The following is an 18,487-nucleotide window of genomic DNA, read 5'->3' as shown; positions in this document are numbered from 1 at the left end:
ATGCACAACAATTTCTTTGTTGTCTGCTGCTACTGGACGACAATGGTTGCGATATATAATATAATGTGATGTATGGCTGAGCACAATGTTATGAACGTATCGGTTGGCTGAGAACCACCAGTCGTTGCATTGTTCAGGGGCTAACAAATCATTCATAATTCGTTGAATATTTTCTTTGATGATCTCATTTTTTTTGTTTTATCCAACCAACCCATATTAATCATATTTTGGGAGTGATACCTGCTCTCGTCATGAATCGTTTTGGTTATATTGCATTACGTGTATTATGTATATAAATAAACTGCGGTTTCACCTATCCAGTATGACCAGTATTATTATCGGGTCTATTACTTCTATCGATCAAAGTATTTTCAATCGGTCGATTTCAAATCTTGTACTTCAATTTTTTTAAACATGCATTTTACTATATAAAGCATTACCCAGAGCTTGTCATTATTATTGTCGTCGTTATCGATAACAGATAAAAAGCCGTATGTGACAGCTTATCACTGCTGTGGTAGCATATTGAGCTTTCGTATATTTCGCTGTGTATTACTACGATTTGACAAAATTGCTTCGTTTTCCACATCAATTTAATTCAATTAGTTCTCTAAAAATAGCATGAGTCCAAATAATCATAAAAATATGTTACATATTATACTGGTGTGTGGGCACAGACGGAATGAATACTACAATTGGAGACCATTCAGTTTTGATGTTAACATAAAAACATTCAATACAAAATGACTCCGTAGCGCATTTTTTCTTAAAGGTTGTTTAATTACGTAATGCAGACTAAAAGACACAAACAAAAAAATCCAATGCAAACATGCTTAATTACTAAAACTTATTAATATCATCTCGTTATATATGTACATTTTGCACAGTCAAACTATCAAAAATTTGTAAGCCATGACCCAAATTGATGTGATGTTGGATCGATGATGTATAAAAACACTGTGTGTGATGACATTATGCTGGTGATTGAAATATTACATATAAAGTATAGATTTCGGCAATGTGATATGATTACATTACATTTCATTATATTATATCGGGTTATCCATAAAAAAAAATCCATAGAAGATGTCCACTTATGATAGTCGGGTCGGGAGGGAGATGCATTAGGAAAGCGATAAATTCGTGCTATATCCCATAGCCGAATAATCTTTTTTCTTCTGTTTATTAATAAAAGTAATTCGAGCAATATTTGCTATAGCTCTTACGTCTGCAGGAGACACAAATGTTCGTTACATTGATTAAGTGAATTATGTGAATATAAGCGTTCGGTATACAGAGATTCTATAAATACAAATAAACAGCTTCGTAATTAATGGGAAAAGTGAATGCTGATATTGTCTTCAACCGAATTAAATTTTAATAAAAAAAACGTGCTAACACACTTGATAAATTGTAAGGTATACTTTGTATGCTGCGTCTGGCAGACATTTAGGAATGATGAGTTAAATTATTTTAGTTGTCTATTTTTATCGTCACACCGCATAGCTTGGCGTCAGGTTGATAATTAACAGGTTAATTAATGCATTAAATATTTTCGGTATAACTTTGAAGCACTGTTCCGTATGAATATCCACTTTGAAATATCAATTTCAACTTAACCTTTTAGAAAATGCAAGCATATCTCCCGTATAAAACGATTACTATCTGTTCCTACGTTCGATCAAAGAGTCACGTATTGTTGAAAATCTTTTACTTCATCGGCCTGAACATACGTATAAGGCCTATTTAACCAGATCCATCGCTTATTTTTGTGGTTTCTGTCGATAACAGATTATTCCGAAACCTGAAACTATTGTTTCCGACAATTAAAACCGTTTTTAGCCCCGTACGAAGTACGAAGGGGCTTATAGGATTACGATGCCGTGTGTAATTGATGGAATTCGAAGCAGACGGTAAGGGCAAAGTGTATGCCTATGTTCATAGATGACGAATCCGCAATAAAAATTTGGGCCGTCTGTCCGTCTGTCCGTCTGTCCGTCACGTCGATATCTTGAGTAAATCAAATCCGATTTCAAAATTTTTTTTTTCCCTGAAAGATAGTCAAAATAGTGAGGCTAAGTTCGAAGATGGGCATATTCGGGTCGGCCCTTCGTGAGTTAGGGCCACCTAAGTGATTTAAGGTCTTTTGGTGATATTTATGGCAAAATAAACGATGGAAATGTAAATGACACGGCAAATGATAGGTATTGTCAATACCAATCCAGGAAAAAAAAGTTTTTTAAAATCGGGTGAGTGGACCGTGAGTTAGGGCCTTAGAAGTGAACTCGAGTAAATTTCATTCGTTTGTCGTAATTTTTGTGTCATTTGGAAGGTAATCAAAGGCCGAATAGAATGTTGTTGAAAAAAAAATTGAGTCCTCGGACTAAGGCCGCTACTAGGGCCCTATGCGTATTTTACATACAACTCGAGTAAATTTCATCCGTTTTTCGTAATTTTTGTTTCATTTGAAAGATAATCGAACACCGAATAGAATGTTGTTGAAAAAAAAATTAAATTTGGGTCCTCGGACTAAGGCCGCTACTAGGGCCCTATGTGTATTTTACATATAACTCGAGCAAATTTCATCCGTTTTCCGTATTTTTTGTTTCATTTGGAAGGTTATCAAAGGCCGAATAGAATGTAGTTGAAAAAAAAATTAAATTTGGATCCTCGGACTGAGGCCGATACTAGGCCCTATGTGTATTTATACTCAATAAATTAAAATTTTAGGGCTATTTGAAATTTTTGTTTTATTTGAAAGGAACGTCGTACGGGGCTTCGTAATTGCGCTATGCGCAATTTCTAAGATGCACACATTACATAATAATTTTACTTTAACTACTTTAACCGGCGCATAGGCTTACGGTCAAAGTAGGGTGACAGACGCACTAGGGTCACGTACGCAATAGATATACGGGTTTGTACGGGGCTCAGTCGCAGCAAACGCGCCGACTGTTCTGATGGCTCGTTTATAAGTAACAACAAGAAAAGGTTTGTAAAGCTTTGTTAAAGCAGACGCAATGTAACTTTTGATAACAACCGCATGAACAGTAAATAAATGCACTCTTATCAAACCAAATTATAAATAAAGTTAAATTAACTAACTAACAAACCCTCAATGCGATAAAACAACGGTTTTAAAAATTCAATTTCCGTTTTCATAATCAGCTTACGAATACACACGGGCACAATTGAAATAATCAGTTATTTCCTACTCAACTAGTTTCGGTTGTATTTATCGTATACACAAATAATGTTATGCCTAATTGTTTTCATTTATTATTGATATGTACCACATATGCAAATAAATGTGGTTCACATTTTGAAAGCGTAACTACATCGAAAATTATTGTGTACTTAGGATTGTATTGATTTTACTGAAGGAGTGGGAAAGAACATTATAATTTTCGATCAACGAACCAAAGTTATTTTTAGGAATTTTAATCCAAGGCGTAAGGCAATTGAATGTAGTCTGAAAAGTCATTTGATGTCTAAATACCGATGCGAATAATTGACACTACTTCGAACAAACTTCATCATTAGATGCAAGGGCTGCGAATAACTGGGAACGTAGGACCTCCGAATTATTGCAGTTTTTCCGAAGAACGTCTTATAGTTCAGATTTTTGCATCTCTTTGCTAATAATTAATCATCTACATCACTGACACTATCAGTTCCTGAATCATTCTGGCACCTTAAATACCAATTTTGCCAACATCTTTTTGGACGATCAAACATTCTAACAAAACGCGGTATTGCTTTAATTTTCAATTATCGTCTTGACTTGTGTTAACGATAGCGATGATAAAAGGAATGAACTTTGTCAAATACCGCCTTATATAAAACTTTATGTCAAAACAAATGAAGTAAAAGATTCTGTTGGAAATATTTCGATCAAAAGAACTAAACAGATCCGAATCAGAAGTTATCACAATTTTTACAAATATCGCGGCCGAAGAACTTTAAATCTGGCGACTGCTATAACCTAACCGAGTGCGTATACACACAGACGAACATTGTGTTCATGAACAAGAATGTTAATATTATCGCTGGAACTAAATGTCGTCGGATATAAAAATGCTAAAATTTTTACATTTTATTTCACTCAAACAACAATAACAAAAATTTGTTTACGACAGAGTCGTATAGTTACCGATATAAAACATTGTGCCGATATATTTAAATATAACAATAAGGAGGTCGCTTATACAACCGACATATATGCAAAGTAAATCGTTTAAATAAGTCGTAATGCTTGAAATGATATCTGATACACACAGAAAGACTCACTAAAGTAATTTTTAATTTTGCATTTGTATAATTTATTGTTAAGGAAAATGCTATTTACAGCCCTACAAAGAGTCCCATTGCAAAGACACGAATATTGCGCCTATATTTACTTCTTGATTTGTTTTTGTAATAGAACCTTCAGCTTTTGTTTGGAAATTTATTGTTTTGAGTGAGTTGTAGGTTTGTAGTCCAGGCCGAAGGTTCGCGAAAGTAAACGTAAACAATCAAGGACGACAATAAGGACACATTTACATATCTGAAGTACGTAACAAGCCTTAGACTTTAATGGGACACATGGAGTAGATGACTTATCTTCAGCATGGATCAACAAATTTCACACAAGAAGCGCTATCCTTTTATCGTCCATAGATATGGAGTGTACTGAGATCTTTTTTTAGATTTATCAGGTTGGGTCGATCCTTTGTTTCTTTCCCCCAAGTGAGATCATACGAAATTCATATTTAAAAAAAAATGGCAAGACAGACTAAGGAGAAGCGAAAACTAGAACACAGGTTTCCCTGTCCAATTATCTTGCGATTTAGCAAATCATTCCCATCCATTTTTATTTTTAATATTCATATGACGTATCTAAAGGGATTTATTATTTGCAGATCTTTATTACACACATTATGTAGTTAAAATATGGCGTGACTACAAAGTCCTGCATAAATTATCACATAAAATTCTGTTTAAGTGGTTTCTTCGTAGTCAAAATGAAAAATATGGTTTTTTTCACAACCATTTTTCATATTCCATGCAAGAATATGTGTGTCTAGGTGTCTGCGGTCTACAATATTTTAATATATAAATTTCACATAACACAATTCTTATGGTATATACACTGTTCATACACGTTCATATCGTAGAGTAGAACAAATGTTTAGTGCTGGCATGTCGAGCAATTTTAATCAACTTCTATGTTTTACTTCGTGGAATTGGTAGTATGAAATTTAAATGCACAAGTTTTAGAAAATCCCATTATATCAGTGTGGGGTTTATATTGTCTTTTGCAAACACAGAATTACCGTAAACCTCGTTAATATTTAATGCGATAAAGTTTATAAAAACAAATGTTAAACCTACATTCGTGCACCATCGAGGGGTAACCGACTCGGGAAATTGACTACACACCCTCAAAGGAATTGCCGGAGTATCCGGTAAATAATTGGAATTGATGGAATTGACCGGAATTGATCGGAATTGACCGGAATTGATCGGAATTGATAGGAATTGACTGGAAATATGTGGAATTGTAAGGAATTGAAAGTAAATGAGAGTAAATGCTGATAAGTGTGATTATCGGAAAGAAGGACCAGCGAATGCAAAACCACACTATTTCCTTTTTGTTTTAATTTTAAAAGCTCCCGCGCAATAAATAACAGTGTACAGTGTTGATCAGTTCCATTTTAGAACAGGTCCAACGTTCTTTTATGTTCAAAATATGCACACTGAAGGATTCTTCTTCAGAGGATTCTTGTGAGTCAGATGCGGAAGAGTTTGAGCCGCAACAAACAAGTGAATATTCGTCGGGGGAATGTTAGGCTGGGGCATTGCCGATGCGAAATGCTCCAGTTTCAAACCAAATTTACAAAAAAATGCATCACCGACAATATCATCTATTCCATCAACTTTTCAAAAGCCTAAAATCTTACGATGTCGATCACTTGAGCGAAACAAAAAATTGAGTGCTTTGGCTTTTGCTGACGTGTGCTGAACAAATCCATTTCCTGTCGAGGTACGAACAACGTTTTGTGCATCGGACAACTGAAATAGACAAAACACAGCAATTTACTTGAAAACATACACACTTCACATTCACCATATTAAATTTAATAAATGTATAGTCATGGAAAAGATCATGTAATTCCTTTCCCGCACCATAAATCGTAAAGAAATAAAGTTTTTTTCTTGCCTAGGACATAAATTACGGAATTTTTCTCGTAACTTAGGCCCTCAGCATGAAAAGTTGTATACGCATCTGTTGTGGACGGTTTATTTTAGGCACTCACTTCGTTCGCGCTACAATCCGCGAAATTGCCTAAAATATACCGTCCACAACATATACGTAAATAACTATTCCTGCACGATATATAGTTCGGGAAAAACTGACATTTCTTAATGAAAAATCATGGCAAAATATGTCGTATTTCAGTTGTCGGATGCACAAAAGTTTTTCGTCATTTCCTAGCTTGGTACGAAAAATACTATTTATCTAAAATAAACAGTGATGTGCGATGTGAAATCATTTTAAACAAAACTGCAGTCAATTGGACGGTTTAATCTAAATTGAAATTGAAAAATCTCTTCTAAAAGTATGACTAAAAATTAAAGATTCTAACAAAATGAGTCACAAATGTAGGACAACATAGTTGTTCCAAATTTTATCTTGATATAATCTGACGATTCTTTTTCCAAAATGCTTAAGGGTTTAACTTTGACTTTAAATTTATATCTATTTGAAAGTATCGAGCAATTATTTCGAAAATTCGTGGAATTGAAGGAATTGATTGAAATTATAGGAATTGAAGGGCGAATCCGGCAAGTAGTGGTGTTAATCCGTTAATTAAAGAAATAAAAGGAATTAAGAGCAATTAAAAGGAATTGACAGGAAGTACCTTTAGAAATTGAAAGTGAATTGAAAGGGAATTGAAAGGGAATTGAAAGAAATTGAAAGGAATTGAACGGAATTGAACGGAATTGAAAGGAAATAGAGCGAATCCGGCAATTAGACGAGTTGGTCCGGTAATTGAGGTAATTAAGCGGAATTGAAAGGAATTAGAAATTGATTTGCCACCATTTTGGCCAGTCGGTTACCCCTCGTGCACCATATTTCGGATTACTCATGTATTAGAAAAAGTACATTAGGCGGTTTTTTTCTCAGTAAACAACGACAAATTCAACGAAAAGGAGACTAAAATAATTTAAAAAAAAATTACTTGCTATGACGAAACAAAAAGCTCACTGGCAGTATCGCAGTATATGTTGTTAGGTCAATTAATACATTCCATAACACAAAAAGATAAAACATTGCCCGCTCGTTATTATTAGAATAGCAAATTTTCTATGCTCGACAGTTTCGAGAACAAAAAGTAGGTGAAAATATTTTTCGAATCATAAGAGCATCGGTGGTTCAGTGGTAGAATGCTCGCCTGCCACGCGGGCGGCCCGGGTTCGATTCCCGGCCGATGCAATAAACTTTTTTTTTCATTGGGCACAGAATGCCGATATTGAAGCTATAGCAAACAAATTTGGTGATGTACAGACCAGGCGACATTTTATAACTTTCAATCATTTCGAATTCTATGATGATTGTGTTTGGGTATATCTTTGCACCGGCACATAAAAAATGATATGAACCTATGTCCGAATGTTTATTGTGACGAGTTGTATTATGAACCGCGCCTTCGGCATAGGACCACAATCCACAACTCGTCAAAGTAAACATTTTTACACAGGTGGATTTTTTTTTTAATTGTTCGTTTAATTAAATCAAGTTTATACAGTTTGTTTACAAATAATTCTTGTTAAAAATAAATTTACAGTCTGCCAGACTTTTCCAAATTTATGTATGAAATTTCATCATTTTAAGTAATACTAGACTTAAAAATTTAAAAAAAATTGAAATTTAAGTGGAATAAATGAAATTGCAATAGGTTTATCATCTTGTAGATTGAAAAAAGCACGAAAAACAATCAATATTCTAAATTTTTTGAGTAAATACTTAACCTAGGGTTACAACAAAGTTTGTTGTGATCAAATCAAATTTGAAAGAAATCGTAATTCTCATAATCAGTTCGTATACAGTGGTCATTTTGGTGATACGAAATTACAAATAGGGATGCGGTTGTGTCTATAATGACAATAGCTTGGAATTATGGCCTCCTAACAGCGAGTGGGGAGGTTTATAGGTACAGTTAGCAATTCTTTCTGCTGAAAAGCTGCCAAATTCACTAATAACGTTGTTATCATGTGAATACGTCTTGCTAAGCATATTCATAGCCAAATCGTACAGGTGTACGTTAAGCCTCGGCACTTTCGTAACTTTGTGCAGTTCTTCAGTAGATAAATACTTAAAGTTCGTTCTCGATCTTCTGAAATTGATTGCCATACGTAGGCATCTATTTTCAAAGACTTTTAACCTCCTAATCAAGTACTTTGGCAAACTATGCCAAACCGCGACGGCATAAGTTTGAACCGGCCTCAATATGGTTACATAGCATAGGTTTTAACTTTAACTTCTTGCGAAATGCCATTATTGACTTTCATGATGGGATACAGTTTATGTAAACCGGTGTTAGCTTTCAGAAGCATCCTGTTCACATGTTCGTTGTGTTTAAGGTTTGGTTGAACGTAGTAACCCAAGAAACGAACGCTATCCTTGAAAGGGATTTTTGTGCCATTCATTTCAATGCCACAAGCTTTTTCATTTTTGGGACGCCCGCGGTTGGACCTCTGAATGAAAAGAGCTTCAGATTTTTCCACATTTACTCTAATTTTCCAAATCTGATAGTATCTGTGCAACTTGTGAAGGTGGCTTTGTACATTTGACTTAGCTCTGCTCAGGGATAATCTCGTAGAAAAAGTACTTGTATCATCTGCAAAGACGGTCAGAGTAGTGTTCATATGCGTCGGCAAATCAATCATGAAAATGATAAAGAGTAAAGGTCCTAGTATGGATCCTTGCGGTACCCCATCATTCACTGTTATTGGGTCGGAGAGCTGGTGTCCCAACTTAACTCTGTAACTACGTCCTTTGAGGTAGGAGAAAATAATTCTGATGAGATAATCAGGAAACTGCAAGTTTATCAGTTTATATATGAGTCCTTCAACCCACATAGTGTCGAAAGCTTTTTCAATGTCTAGAAAAGCGGCTATTGTAAACTTCCCATCGTTAAAACCCATTATTGCTTCTTCAAATAACCTTATGAGAGCATGAACGGTAGAGTGCTTGCTCCTAAAGCCGAATTGGCTGTTTGGCAATAAGGCATTTGTGTCGCAGTATTGTAATATTCTTACATGCAGGACTTTTTCGAGTACTTTACTCAAACTGTTCAATAGACTAATGGGTCTAAAATTTTTTGCCTCGTTAGCGGGCTTGCCTGGTTTGGGTATCGGTATAACATGGGCTTCCTTCCATGAATCAGGGTAGTATCCTATGCTCAGAATACAATTAATCAATTTAGCGAGGAATTCGAGTGCAGACCTGGGAAGCTTTTTCAAGACAATATTTGGGATAGCATCCGGTCCATTTGACTTTTTATTTTTCAAATTTTTAAGAATTATTCTAATTTCCTCAGGATCCGTCAAACGTAGCTCAAACAAATTTGACGATGACTTCTGAGAGAAGGAGATTACTTCAGACAGCACAAGCGCATCAAAATCTGGATCTCCCATAACTCTATTTTGTTTGTGGATCTCGTCGTACACTTTTGCAATAGCATTTGCCTTATCAAATGGATTACTGATAAGGGAACCATCACTTGCCTTCAGCTCAGGCACTACTTTTCTACCATCACCTAGGAGCTTGCTTATATTCTTGTACATCTTTGTATTTGGTCTAATCTGTTTCAACTTATTCATCAGAGTTTCGGAGTTTCTTTCATCAATACTATTCTTAATTGTCATGGCTAGGCTTTTGATTTCCCTCTTTATATCAGGATCGTTGAGTTTACGGCGAAAATGTGCCCTTCTCAATCTCTTCTTTTTGGCAATTAGGTCCATCAGATGTTGCGAAAAATGGTTCTTGCTCGTGAAACACTTCTTAGGGATACATTCATCCATTGCAGAACTAATTGCCTTGGTCAAGTGCTTAACACTCGAATTTATGTCATCGCAATCTACTATAGGTGTAGGATTCAGTGCATCATTCACTAGTTCTTTGAATCTCGCCCAGTTAGCTCCCTTGAACATGAACTGTTCAACAGGGGCATCGTAAGAGATTGAGTCATTGATCTTCAAGAGGTACTGAACGGGACAATGGTCTGGGTTGAGTTCGGTAACACTACTACTATCGACATGAACACCCTTAGCCAGGGCTAGATCTATAGTGCTAGGATTGAGTTTGCTTCTATAGCAAGTGTATGCATTAGGATGGATTAATTGAGCTAAGTCTTCATCAACAAGAAATTTGAATAGGGCATTGCCGTTGCTATTGTTTTCAGAATTATGCCAATAGCAATGTTTAGCATTATAATCGCCTCCCATAAAAACGTTGGAGTGTAAATTCATGAGTTTCAAAAGGTCCTTTTTCACACAGGTGGATAATATTTATTATGTGTGTGGTATGACTAACATTATGCATAAGCTCGGAGAGGGAGTTTGGGTTTATCTTTGCATCGACACATAATAAATGATATGCACCTGTGTCCAAATGTTTATTTTGACGAGTTGGATTATGAACCGCGCCTTCGGCATAGGACCACAATCACCAACTCGTCAAAATAAAACATTTGGACACAGGTGCATATCATTTATTATTTGTTCGTTTATTTATGTGTGATCAATTATTCGCAACCATAGCTTTGTCACAACTAATTTGTTTTCCAGAAAACTTTTCTTTATTCTCAAAGTAAACTAAGTAACAAGTCACCTTTCTGAAATTTCTACCTCTATGGAAATTTCTGACGATCAATAGTTATTTGTTTGACGAGGGAAGAAAAATAGAAATTGCATTTCGAGAGTGTTGTTCAAGTCATCTGAGAAAATGCAATTTCCAACTTTTTCCCGACGAAAAACCCAATGTTTTCACAACAAAGTCTTCTCAAGTTTCAGCGAAGGGGAGAAAACGACTATTTGTGAAAAATTAAAAGTAACTTCTGGTCATTTTCAATGTAAAATGAGACCTTCAAATTTTTCTACTTTTTTTTTTATTCGGATTCACAAAACCACGGCGGAGTAAAATAAACCAGGCAGAAGCGGTCAAATAAGGGACCTAATACACTGTTGAAAAATTTTATTCGCAAAAAATATAGGGCTACTAGATTATTCAGGTCCCTAGTCGAATCAGCGCTCCTGCCTGGTTAACTTTACTCTGTCGTGACAAAACGGAAGTTCTGATGGATTTAATTGGTTCAGCGAGACATCCTTAAAGTCATTATCAAACCTGCGCTATCTCTAGTTCGATATTGGGAAAGCAAAAGAATCTCTAGAAAAATTGTAAGTCATTGTCTTGATAACAAATGAAATATCACACACAGAGGCACACACAGAGCCACACACATAACTAGGCTACCTACATTTCATTGTGTAGTTCGTTTTTCTACTTTCCAATAAAAGTACATAAATGAAAAACACGTTAACCATACTAAATTGATTAAACGTGAATATTTATCACGTTTTCGCAATCTCACATCGCTAGTATTCCACGAATGAACGAATGCAAGAGTATAATGTTCCTGTGGCCCTTTTTTTTTGTTATTTGCCGTCATATTAGGTGTATTTTTGTGGGCGAAAATTTCTACATAAAAAAATGAAATTATCGGATTTCTTCAGTAAAATATTGCTTTAGTCACTCTGGCCTTGTTACTGTATTTTCATAGAACAGTTGTGATGACCTGGAGTTACTTTGCCATTAAGAAATGTAATTAACTTGCTACTTGATCCCTACTCACATTTGTTTTATGGTTGAAGTGCGTTGTCCTCCCAATGGCAATGCCACCAGAAACTGAATTGTCATTGAATGTCTGCGGGAATTTTTCAGCCCCGTACGAAGTAGAAAGGGGCTCATAGGATTACGATGCCGTTTGTAATTGATGGAATTCGAAGCAGACCGTAAGGGCTAAGTGTTTGCCTATGCTCATAGATGACAAATCCCCAATAAAAATTTTGTCTGTCCGTCACGTCGATATCTTGAGTAAATCAAATCCGATTTCAAAAATTTGCCTGAAATTAGGGCCGCCTAAGTGTTTTAAGGTCTCTTGGGTATATTTACCCCAAAATAAAAGATGGAAATGTAAATGAAAGAGCAAAAGATAGGTATTGTCGATACCGATCCAGGAAAAAATTGTTTATTCAAATCAGGTGTTGTTTTTGTTTCATTTGTAAGGTAATCGAACACCGAATAGAATGTTGTTGAATAAAAATTTAAATTTGGTTCCTTGGACTAAGGCGCCTAAGGCACCTAATTCAGCTACTCGGCAATTGTCTATTTTGCATAAAACTCGAGTAAATTTCATCCGATTTTCTTAATTTTTGTTTTATTTGGAAGGTAATTGAACACCGAATAGAATGTTGTTTACAAAATTTTAAATTTGGGTTCTTGGATTGAGGCCGCTACTAAGACCTACGTGTATTTATACTCAATAAATTAAAATTTTAGGTCAATTTGAAATTTATGTTATTTCTAAGATGTAACATATTTCAAAATAATTTTACTTTAACTATACGTTTACGGGCGCATTAGGCTTACGCTCAATGTAAGGCGACAGACGTACTAGGGTCACGTACGCAATAGATATAAGGGTTCCTACGGGGCTCAGTCGTAGCAAACGCTCCGACTGTTCTGATGGCTCGTTTATCTTCTTTATATATTTTATGCAAAACACCATCTCCATACTTTACAACCATCAATGACACAAAATTTGTTCAAACCAATCACACCGAACAACATGTTTCATTGATTCCAAATTGGGATAGACCGGTGTCCAAATTGGAGGTGTTTCGCTTCCGACATTGGTTTGGAGAAATATTTATCGAAAGTAAAATGAAAATGGATCTTCTCACCACATAAAAATTATCCAATTTGTTGCGCTGTGCGTATAAAGTTCAATTGGCATAACGATGTTGAATGTTCATTGTGGAACATATCTTATTTCATTAAATGATTCGAAAGGAGATTAGATTGATAAGGGACATTTCGTCTAACGCTCGCGTTAATGTTTTTTGCTACAATAATTTGATATTTGATGTAGTGTAAAATACTCATGAAACCACTTGAGTTATAGCGGATGTGAAGCCTAATAGTAAAATGAATATTAAAACAAATGAAGTAAAAGATTTTGAAGAATGTGTGGTATCGGTTCAACCATCTGGGAGTAGTTCTCAAAAGAAGCCTTTTCTACTCTTTGTTAACACTATAACTGGAGTAAATCTCAATGGATTATCAAAAAAAAATTGTTTGGTAGAGAATGGAATTCCTGAGGCTACGTACCAAGATGTACGTGTAACGATCTAGCTGCTGTGGATAAACGAATCTTTGTGTCTATTTCAATAGTATCTTTTTTGTTATGTGACTTGCTTTGTAAACGAACCCGAATAAATAGAACAAAAATTAACGAGTGTGATGGGTGGTAGCTTTGCTGCTGCGGTTCTGGTGCATCCTATGATACAACGAATCAGTGGACGTAGATCTGACATGCTTTTGGGTACTCGTTGAAACAACAGAATTTAATGTCGGATTAGACGAAAAAATTTCGAAAGAATCGAATTGGATTGGGAACGAAAAATTTTGTAAAGCTAGATGCCGAATGTTTTGTTAATGTAGCAGGAAAACTATTTTGGTCGGTGGTGTGTCCGAAATGTTCTAGATGTCGACGGAGATGTCCCAGGTGTTCGAGAGGTCGTTGCTCTTGTTGTTCTAGGTTGTCGTTTTCTTGCCGGTGATGGTGACGGTGTAGTCCCTGGTATGGGAAAACGGTAAGTATCATGGCCATCATCCGCACCACCTTCCTCTTCACCGAATAAAAGTTTTTCGTAGAATGTTACGAGATTCTGGTTTTCTCGACGGACCCTCAATGCCACAAATTTATAGTCTTCATTTATCAATGTTTTAACGTGTTCCATAATACGTTTACCAATACCCTTCTTTTGATGTTTCTCGGCAACTCCCAAAAGGTTGACGAACAGTTCGTTTTGACTTGGCCTCTTTTCTATCAGTACAAAGCCCATAATTTCATTTGTCGCGTGTTCAACTGCAGCATACGATGAATTTTGCCCGATTGTGTCGTCTATTGCCTTTTTTGAAAGTGACTCTTCTTCGGTAAATAAATGTTTCATCATCGTCGCAACAGGTCCGACGTCTTCTTTACGCAATAGTCGTAGTGAAAATATTTTGGATTGATTCGTGTCTGTCTTAAATTTCTTTGAAGACTCTCCAGGTTTTTCGGGGTTTGTATGAGATCTTTTCATTTTAGTTAGAATCAAAAATTATCTAAGAATGGCTCGTTACGAAGCACTTTTACAACCTTCGTCGACAATCAAATTTTTCACACTAAAAGTGACTAAAAGTGTTCTGTGGCTATGGTTCCTTAAATTCATACGAATTGACCATGCTGATGCTTCATAGGCAACAACGGACTGGATTTTGGACATGGATATTTTGCAAAATAATTTAGAACCACACAAATAACGGTCAGGAATACCAAAAAGTGAGCAACTCATATTTGAATCTTAATTCGTCGTTTTGTGTGTACTGCACTAGAAACAAAAAGGTGCCTTTTTGACCCAGCTGGTGAAATCCGAGATTGTTTCAACATTTGATTTTCATTTCTTATAATCCTAAGAGCGAAGCGAGAGCCGTAATCCACGCGATTTTCATTTTCAATCCAAAGTGTGTATATTCAGTCCGGAAGCACCTCATATAAAAATATTGTCCCCCTTTACAATAATGATCGTCGACACATACCGTTTGCACAAAAATATTCTAAATTATAATAGGCTTTGTATATTGCCCAAAGTATTCACACAATTCTATTTATAATTTTTCAATTAAAATGCTTTTGTGTCTGGCCGTCAAATTAGTGACGAGAAAAAAGAATAGTAAAGTTCTGCGATCTAAATATTTCATTACGTAATATGGTTTTCAAGCGCGGCCTTTGAAAATTAAAATATTTAGAAACGAAGCGATAAAAAAATTATTGCTACCCATCACAACGAAACAGTTAATGATGTGATTGAACTATCGTACCTAAACGTTAAGAATCTTACATCCGGTGTTGATCTATTTTTAATCTTTTGTTAACCACTGTTTAAGAAAGTTGAATTATTGTAGCAAAATAATTTTATATATTCAATCGAATAGTAAGAATTCTCTCACTGTCTGACTATCACATACCAGACACGCAATGCTAAGTACTCATAGTGTGCACATGCACATATTTCGCTTTTACATACTTTGGGGTACGTTCATGACGGACGTTTGCATTTTATTTAAATTGTTGAGTTCATTTCATCTGCACTTTACCTCTACCTCTGATGTGAACATCCTGTATGTACTATTATTGTTATAGTAGTAGTTATTGTGGATAACTCATGTTAAACAAATTATCTCGTTGATAATTTCTTGTATTAATTTGGCTTTGTGTTGTTACATTGATATCGAACCAAGATATCTTTCAAAAATGGCCAATCATTTGTTATTTAGAGCAACGATAAAAATTGGATAATGTGGTCTTATCAAGTAAAATTAATGATACAACAAATGAAGTACAAGAATTTGCATTTAGGAATGTTTCTGGATATCATTAAACCAAAGGAAGTAAATACAAGATTGAATTATTATAATGTGATACGTTTGTCGTTTCCAAAAGGTTAATATTACTATTATTTGCTAAATCTTTTTCTTCAGATTTTTTCAATAATTTCACAAAGCTTTTTCTCGCAAAAAGTTGGTCAAGTTCATTGAATTGATAATATTTTCACAAAAACAAAATCGCCAACATAACTATTGTTTACCTTAACTAATTTTGTTCGATACGTTTGTATACCACTATGCTTATGATAGCCAACTTAAAAATTAATTTGTATGAGAATTAGATTTTATTAATGCTTGTTGTTTGTTAAATGTTAGCATTTCATAAGAAATAATTCATGATAAATGTTAAAAAATCAGTTAAATTCAGAACTAAATTGAGTGTACGTAAATGATATAATGCACAATTTGTACTGAATAATGAATAATAATCTGTTATGTCATTTAAGTTTTTTGGCATTATGCCTTTGTGCAAACCATCTTCGAATTCACAAAGAACGAATATTACAGAATTCCGAGGGAGAAATTGCTCATGAACGTCCTGTCACAAGGATTTCGAAATTTTGTGTGAAATGCTCAACCAATAATTTCGTTTTATAATTCGTTTTATCCTTCATTGAAACTATGATTTCTCTTGTTCAGCTATTTTAAATGTTACATAAATAAATCGCGGAAAAACACTAAATAGTTGAAACTAAGTAGAAACAGAAGAGGTAGGTCATAACGACCTGTTGTGTCGAAATAAAGATTGAAGATACACCGGTTCGAATAGCACACTAATTGTTTTAGATCGGTTAACCTTATGTAAGGGACTAGTCATCTGCTGCGGACCACGACAAACACAATAGGCAATCGGCTTAGGTTAGTGTTTTCGTATCTAAGAGAGACTTTTCTATAAGGAACGACAAATTATCAAATCTGTTACTTCATTTGTTGTAAAAGTTAATGAGGGTACCTTTAGTAAATTGCCTTTCATACCATAGATTGCAAGCATTATAGTTCTACAATCTGAAAATTGTATTAATTTAAGTCACTCCGACTATACAGAGCAATTACGTACAATCGATTATTTAACCGATTAAACCAATAACACTTTATAATATTATACGTTTTTCTGCAATGTTCATCATAACGCCTGATGTATATAAGACTTATTCCTCTCTCTATCTTACATTGAAAGCTCTACAACTAAACTCTAAATGTTATTATTACAAAACCTAACAGATGAGAGATGTGTATGATATAAAGTCACGTAACATACTCGTATAATAGTATGAAACGCGAGCACACCAAATTCAACAGTTAACTCCAAGCAATGGCAAACCATAAGCAAGCATATAACACGCGCGATATTGAAACATATTGTCTCGTAAACTGAATAATATTTATTTCAGAACAGAAAATTATTCTTATGTAACCGAAAAACTGTTCAATTTAAAGTTTTTTTTTATTTTCATTTTGAATATATAATAATGAAATAAGGTACTCGTAACTTTTTGCTATTGCTATTGCTGAAACAGTTGTAATATATAGAGTGTATGTTAAAAGAAATTTAAGATTTTTAATCATAAAGGCTATAGTATGGCACAGTTGTCAGTCGTATTATTCAATATTTAAAGCTGTAACGTATATCTGGTGGCATTTTTTTTCTTCCTAATTTTTTAACGCCAATTGCACTTTGGATCGAATTACAGCTGCAGGAGTAATAAAGAACTGAAACAAATGTATATATTTTAAGGAATTACAACCGACATTCTTAACGTTTAGATTGCGTCGATTTCCTTATGCAATGCAGTAAATATGGAGCAAAGAACAATTGTTGTGTAGGTAAGAAAATATTCAAACGAGTGAAATAAATGCATGACCTGTGTTATGCGAATTATCGTAATAAAATTTTGCATTCTGAGAACTGAGGAAAAAAATTCGTTTCTATATTTACTTGCAATTAATTTACAAACATGTCCCTCTGTGTATCGACTGAATGTCTAGAGATACATTTAAATTGCAAAAAATCGATTGAAAAATGAGCCATCATACATAATAATCATGCTAACTTATTCGACCACCTACTCACATAACAATATTGTTCGTCGGTTTTTATGCAACACATCGAATGAACATTAAGCAGCGATATGATCGACTTATAGTGGATTTTTGTTTGTTTTTTTGTTCGACAAATATAAACAACATTTTATGATTCTTTGAATATTACGTAACTGAGTTCGACTGCATTAGAATACTGAAATGGATGCATTGACTGTAATGATACTTGTTGCAGGGACTTTAATTATATGTACAAATATGAACAGAAATAAAAATTTTATGCTCTTTGAAACATACACACTAAATCGAATCAAATGTTCATGAGTGCGACGAAAAGTAGACGACTTCTATCTACGTTTATATATCGCATTTATACATACAGCAAACATTTAGGTCAATTCTCATTTTACTTAAAATTTATGTGTTGCGTTTTGCGAAACAGATTTATAATTTTTGAGACTGAAAATTGCATAAAAATTAATTATTTTGATGAGGATGACGTAATCAGTTCGATAACATTGTAATATCTTTCGCAGCTATAATAATTGCTGATTGCAATGCTCGGTTCGGAGCTGATTGACTTATTTCAGCGCAAATGTATTTGAATTCTGCGATAACATGAAATGAATCATCGATAAATCAATAAATCGAACTCCTAATGAGGTAGTAATTATGGTTGTCCTCTTC

At 34.6% G+C, this 18,487-nt stretch overlaps 1 non-coding gene across 1 annotated transcript; it reads left to right on the top strand.

Annotated features, from left to right (window-relative positions):
* Positions 1–7,409: 7,409 nt before the first annotated feature.
* On the top strand, positions 7,410–7,480 carry Trnag-gcc. Its single transcript has one exon. It is a non-coding gene; the product is annotated as a tRNA-Gly (tRNA).
* The last annotated feature ends 11,007 nt before the right edge of the window (positions 7,481–18,487 follow it).

Source organism: Bradysia coprophila, unplaced genomic scaffold (genome assembly GCF_014529535.1).
Source record: "Bradysia coprophila strain Holo2 unplaced genomic scaffold, BU_Bcop_v1 contig_138, whole genome shotgun sequence".
Taxonomy (NCBI): Eukaryota; Metazoa; Arthropoda; class Insecta; order Diptera; family Sciaridae; genus Bradysia; species Bradysia coprophila.
Note: the sequence above shows the minus strand (reverse complement) of the source record. Positions and strands in the feature narration are given on the sequence as shown.